Consider the following 6,850-nt stretch of genomic DNA (forward strand, 5'->3'; position numbering starts at 1 on the left):
ATTTAATGAAATACAACCGCTTCATGGATTATTTGAAAAAATTCAAATGCATCGTATTCAATTAAAAATCGAGAGTCTCGACTCGAAACACTTAATTCTACTATTTACAAATTCGTTGAATTCTGATTCCGAAGTAATTTTTTTCAATTAATGATTGTAACTCATTTTAATATACCTAACAATAAGTTTATCTTTTTTAAATATATGTCTGATAAAAATATTTTGGTTATTCACAAATAGAAGTCTTTTGAAAAAAAAAATTGAACTTTGTGAAATAATTTTTCTTTGTTTTTTGTACGTGTTGCAATTATGGGATCAGTGTTTGTTGTAGTGTGTGTTTTCATTTCTTTATTCGACTAGAACTACATTGGATCACTTATTATATTTAGTACCTACCTATGCATGTTTTCTAATAAATTTTTAGTAAATTCGTAAATTTAATAAAAACAGCTAGAGCTGTTTCAAATGAAATTAAAATCATGAGACATTTTATTCTACAAAATAATAATGATTAAATAAAATAACTATGATTAGAAAATCCTTAAATTATATTTATATAAATATTAACAATTAATCAAATTCACGTTCAATTGTTGTTATAACTAACTTCTTTCAAAATGAATAATAAAAAATGAAAGAATTTAATTAAATATTAAGAAGTGTTTGTTGTTAATACCAACAATTATAAAATATTAATATTTCAAGTTTCTACGAACGAGTTTTGATGTTAATGACTTGCCATTTAAACTTTATATTAAGTTTTTTCGCGTGGATATGAAAATATTAAATCTGCAACATTAAAGAGTATATGAGTTGTGGGATATTAATATAATTACAATGATCAGTATAATTGCCGAATCATAAATATTCCAGGCTTAGACGAATGACATTTAATTTGTCCATTTGATGGTTAGTATTACATAGTAATGATAATAATAAATTAGTATCGTTATTATATTATTTTTGACATAAGTCATAATATTTCATAGTGTTAATACTAAACAATTTTCTAATATGTGATTTTAAAATTGATTTTATCAAAAAGAAATATCGTAATTTTACTTAAATATTGTTATTTTTAGCCAAAACAAATAAAATATTGAAGCAATAATATCTTTGGTACCTGATCTAGTTAAATAGAATATACTGTAGCTTGGAAATAAATATCGTTTTATTCAGATGGTATAAACGTGAATAACTATAAGTCAAAGAAATAAAGGATGGCAATATTCATTATAATATTATTGAAATAGTTATTATTGATTGACAAACATCATGTACGATTGGCGACAGTAAGGGACCCGGTATTTGTATCTCATAGATGCTTCTTATATTTTACAGATTTAAATGCTTATCTCACAAAAATAAAGAGTATTTTGATGTTAAGCTTCAGAAATATTAGTAAATTCAAAGTATTGGATTTGTAGTGACGTTTTGAAACAGAAAATTTGATAATATATTAATAACAATTTTATTTAGTTATTTTATATTTTATAAAAATAAGAAATTTACAGTACTTTTCTTAACCCTTCGTTAGTGTGTTGACGATTTCTTATATCTTTATTGTATTGGGGTTTATTACATCCCACAATTTAAATAACAAAAATCAAAATTATAGTTCAAATTTTATTAAATGTTATTCCATAACAACTTATTAATATAGAAATAATATTATATAAAAAAAATAACAATTTTTAGTATACTTTTTAGAACTTATAAGTAAATGAAATTTGTTTGAAAATGAATGATGTGTTAGGGTTTCAGATACCCCAAATGGTATTTGATATCACTCAGTTGATTGCATGATAACAGATAAACAAATGGTCATTTATAACCAAAACTATTTTGGCATTACAGAGTACTATATTAAGAAGGATTTCATAGAGGTGAAAGTTTGATCTAGTTTAATCACATTTATTTAACTTATCGAATTAGAAATTATTATTGACAATAAAGTAATATATTTTATTGATTATATATATATATATATATATTTTTTTTTTTAATTATAAGTTATTGTTAGAAATAGTTCTAATAATTCATTTGCATCCTCCACTCAAAAGACAGAAAGCCGATTACACAAATAATTATATTAATGAACAGAATTAAATCCGCCAATCATCTCAAACAGGCGTTTTTTGGTCAAACTATTAGGACTTAAAATCTAAATTATTAAATATATAATAAGTTCACGATTAAATTACCATCACTGTAGATAAAAACAAGATTATAGTCATTAAATTTGCGTAATGTTTTTTAAATCTGAAACTATTGTACGAGCGGCTCTGATTACGGTTGGCTAGTGGTCAGCTACTTTGCATTCTACTCAAAGTTCTGAAATTACCTATGTCTCTGGGTTAGATTTATGTGTAGGTAATATTTATGTACCAAAGTGCCGTAACGGACTTATTTGGACGGGAAAAATATAATAGAAAAACGTCAATTCAGGTACCCATCATATTAACCCGGGAAATCGGTATTTCAGAGTTGGTGCGGACTGAACTGAAAGTTTATCTTAGGACATTGATATAAATGTAAACATTTTGCCGAATAATATATGAGTTTCCCTATTTTTTCATGTTATATTTGTGTTTTGGTAATTTTCACTGATATTTTAAATAATTCGAAACTGTTTTAAAGTATTTATTAATTGAACACAGTTAATATATTTATATCTATAATACTATTAGATACATAGGACTTTGAAACTATTTCATTGTCTGGAATAAAACACAGAGGTATTATTAGAAAAGATATGGGACATGGGTAAGTGGGTACCTCTTTGCTGTACATAAGACGCCGAACGGGCAATACAATCTTGTTTTTAACTATCTATTTTCATCAAATTTTGAATGAAAAAATAATTTAAAAAATTTATAATTTTGACAACATTTTTTCAAGTTTGAATTTTAATATTGCCTTACTTCAAAGTTCAAGCTGCCCTACGAATAATATTTATGAAATTACACGTATAAAAAAAGAATAAAAAACTTTGTATTAAATGTACAAAATCATTTAATCATAAGGTTAGACAAACACAGATTATAAAAAAATTGACGGTCACCCTTCCAATTACGTAGCAGCAAAAAACCACTGGCTAAGCCGAAGGAACCTTGGCAGAATCCCACGACCACCAAAGATACTGACGTAGAAGTGAACTATGTTATTTAAATTAAAACGTTTATCAATGTAGTGGCAAATAATTTGTAAATTTTGTGATTTTGACCAATTTTGTACTCTTTTTTTTTTTTTTTTTACGTATATTCATGTTTTTATTAATTTTTCTCTATTAATTAGTATTACAGGGATTTTTTTCATTGACACTCCATAATAATAACTATAGATGTTTGAATATCAAATATGTCTATAAAAATATAAAGATCATTTGCTTAGAATGTTCGTTTCAGTAAGAAACGTATAAGTATAGTATAATAATAATTATAATAATAAATTAATTATTTAAACACATTTAATAAAATACTGGGAAACCAAAACTGTAATTATTTTTACCTTTTCCACATTCTATTTGATATGTTTCACACAAATTCAATAAAAGAAAAATATTTAACATAGAATAGGTACTTACAACTAAAAAGATTATAATCAAGTATATTGAAAGTATAGATAAATATAATACACTATGTTGGAATTGTATTAAATCATCTATAAAGTGTGGATCGTATTTTATAAACCATAAACAATAATTGAACAGTGCTATAATTTATAATATTTATGTAATAGTCTTGATAGGTCGCATTTATTTTCAATCCAAATACGACGCTTGCTTACTAATTATGACCGGTTTAATTGGTTTAGATATCCTTCTGCAAATTAGGTGATATCGGACTTAAAAGCGGGAGGAAAATACAATCCACCTCAGCATCCATATACTATTATTATTGTAATTATTATTATCATTATCGTAGGGTTCCATCGTTTCTACAACGGCGTTGGTTAAACATAGAGTGTAATTTATATATATATATTAAACGTACGCAGCAGCACCCCTTCGCTTTTGGGGTGCAAATGGAATGTATTTCGATTAACGTAAGATTTCGTGTTCAGAGAAATCGTCATCGTAAAGTCGTAAGTATTTAATACTTCCTCTCCAACATAAAAACATTTCTTCCCGTGTACGTATATACATACTCTAGTATACTTTGCAATCCGCTCGCGTTCACCCGTGCGTGTGTGTGTGTGTGTGTGTGTGTGCGCGCGCGCGCGCACGAACGCGTATTATGTCTCGTCGAGACCGTTTTGTAGGCGGACCCAAAAATGAGGTCAAACATCACTGACCCGCCCTCGCACCCTCTTCTACAACCCTAGAAACCAAGAGGGACAGGGAATCCGTACGCCCGAGGAATCCCGAACCATAGGCTATCGATTATGTTTTTAAGTACGTGCCGTCCAAAAGTCCCCTTCTGGAAAGAACTTAGCGCCACCGTCACTGCAGCCGTGACACACGAGGATAGTCGGAATTCGATATTTCCCTTTTAGGTCAACCCCGTTAGCACAGAAATCTCGAAATACGGTTTAAGAACAATATTACACTCATAATATCATAATATTGCGTATAATAGGATATAAAATTATTGTCGTAACGTCTTACGGACTTCCGGTTTAATATTATGATAACAATATTCTTTATTGTCAGAGAAAAACTCTATTTCATATTATATAATAAAAGACAATAAAATAAATAATTATATTATAATAATGTAAGTACATCAAGTACACGACACATACCTAGTAAGCTATAAGCAGTATACAGAAATAAAGGTGGGCAAGGAAGTATCGCTATGCTGTACATTCGATGTCGGAGTAACACTCGTTATCCAGTAAATCATTATATAGTGGAATTTGTTAAATTTGAATTCAATGATAACCTATATTGTATAATATGACGATTCTGATCAAAGATTGTCTAAATTTTAGAAAAAATAAAAAGTTATCCAACGACTATTCAAATAATATTAGATTTGTGTGAAAATTCGCGTTTTTTCTTAATTTTTTTTTTTTAAATTATAAAAAAAGTACTAAGAATATTTAATATTGACGTAGAAACTAAATCCAATTTTCTATCTAAAACCACTCTCGAAATGACAATTGAAGTTATTTGCTACTTATTGTGTACAGTGTGTACACAGACACAACAAAAATATATCATTCATCGCTCCGCTCAGAATATAAAATTATAATGCCAAAAATAATATAATTTAATTGTTTTTAATCTTAATTTAAAGTTTTTCAAAAATTTTTTAATTAAAAATATCAACGTTAAGATATATACATTACACATTTAAGCTATATCTCACGGGCATTTAAACATTAGTGAGGAGAATAAGTGAAAACAACTTCGTAAGTTTTTTTCTGCATGAAATGTATCTTTCATTCAAATATTAAGTGAGTATATTTTAAATTTAATTTTGAAGAATATTTCGACTGTCTCAATTGTCATTAATACAATTACCTAAACAAAAATATAAAAATATTCTTAATCATTTATAAGATACCAAAATATAACTCATTGTATATGTATCTGCATAACTCGAGACCTTTGAATTTATGAAGCTTATAACTCGCCTAAAGTTTTTATCACACACAAATCACCCTTTTTTATACTAAAGTTAGGTTTTCCATTATCTCTTTTTAAAATAAAAATGTATTTATATATGACACTTGAATTATTTCCTAAATCCAAACATCATAATAATATATATACAATAATGGACTTAGATACGTGGAACGTGTGGAAATATTTTTTGTTTTTTTTATAATCTAATTATATCCATAGAATTAAAAATTAAAAGTTTAAATTTATTTGAATATAAAACCATAACACACTAATATTTTTTTTTATAAACAATACATTTTAGTACAATTAAAACAAAAAATATACATTTCTATTTTCAAAGATTAATATTTTTTTATACACATTGTAATATTTTATTACATTTTATTTTGATTTATAATAATGTTGTATATACGTTGCACTTATTAATAATGTATAAAATATTATTTTTATAGCAAAGGGAATTTTTCAAAATATTTTAAAACGAAACTTTAAGTTGAAAGGTTGAATTGTGTAACAACGAATTCAATTCTAAATGTTTTATTTGCATTTTTTAATATTTATAATTTTTATTACCATTCTATTTTAAACTACTTTTTGGAAATTTTACTCCGATCTACAAATATTTTTAGCTTCTCTAGTGTATTATTTATTCACAATCTTATTAATTATTGATTTTTCTTGGGTTTATTTATACAGAAGCGTCCGAAGCACGTTTGGTTTCCTCCTGCTAATGCTTCTGAGAATTTCATGTCACCTTATCGGGATTGCACAGCGTCTGTAAATATTCACTTTTGCTATAATAAACGTGCGTCTACCGAACTTTAGTGTAATAATATTGATACGTTTGTTTACGACCATTATTCACAAAATGTTAAAAAGCCGCTAGTACTTAATAATTTAAGTTTTTATCTATAATAACATACCTGAAAGTTTTCATAAAAAACCCTGTAGGTGGTAGGTAGTAAAAGTTGTATTTTTTTTATAATGGCAATTGAATTGTAAAAACTACCGACTATACCATGATCACATTTCACGGACTCTCTGACAATTCACTTTGAATGCTAACAATAAAAAATATACATATAAAAAAAAACTCTAGTAAAAAATACATTGATATTTAAAACAAACTTGCGATTTTTTTAATTAAATTTTTTAACTTAGCTCCCGATCGTTCGTAAATTATCTCCATTGTTAGATATATATAAGTTAGATGTAAACTCTTTTTTCCCACCACAAGCAATGTTTATATTGGTATATTGTGGTTGAAATTATCAA

The sequence above is a fragment of the Rhopalosiphum maidis genome, chromosome 3 (assembly GCF_003676215.2).
Source record: "Rhopalosiphum maidis isolate BTI-1 chromosome 3, ASM367621v3, whole genome shotgun sequence".
NCBI classification, from domain to species: domain Eukaryota; kingdom Metazoa; phylum Arthropoda; class Insecta; order Hemiptera; family Aphididae; genus Rhopalosiphum; species Rhopalosiphum maidis.